Here is a 618-nt window from a genome sequence, read left to right as displayed (position 1 = left end):
GAGACCCAGTCCCTCTCGGGAGGGCAACAAGGGAAAGTGTTCAGTTTGATATGACTCAGGATAGAAATTTTGGGAAATAGTAGCATTCCCATTACTTTTAGTTTCTTTACCATGGTTGTTACATTCAATAATTGAATATATATATGAAGTGGTTCCTCTATTCACCAGTTTTTCACAAGTTTTGGTTTTAAGAACAAATTACTAATCTTTAACCAATAAAGTATTGAAATAATTTCATATATATATATATTATTACTAGGTAGCCAGCATTTCAATTGAATATAAAACAAATATTTTTTAGCTTTAGCATCTTTCATACAATGTTGTACAGCAAAATTCACCAGTGCATTATGAGCCAGTGTCCCAGGTGTAATGCTCACCAGATATGAATATTTATTTACCAAGTAGCCGATACTGAATTCATTGCTTCTTTAAATTGGTGCCTAAGTTTGAATAATTAAATTAGATATTGAAGAATAAATTTATACTATTTTTTAATTTTAATTTTTATACAGAGATGCCCTGCCATCAACAGACACCAACTGACACCAACTGTAAAAACGGCAAGGAGGCCACATGTTCTGACCTCCTCTAATCTCACAAGAGGAAGACAGCAGT

This window comes from Orycteropus afer, unplaced genomic scaffold, assembly GCF_000298275.1.
Source record: "Orycteropus afer afer isolate SDZICR_OR568_19922 unplaced genomic scaffold, OryAfe1.0 scaffold00276, whole genome shotgun sequence".
Taxonomy (NCBI): domain Eukaryota; kingdom Metazoa; phylum Chordata; class Mammalia; order Tubulidentata; family Orycteropodidae; genus Orycteropus; species Orycteropus afer.
This window is presented reverse-complemented; position numbering follows the sequence as displayed.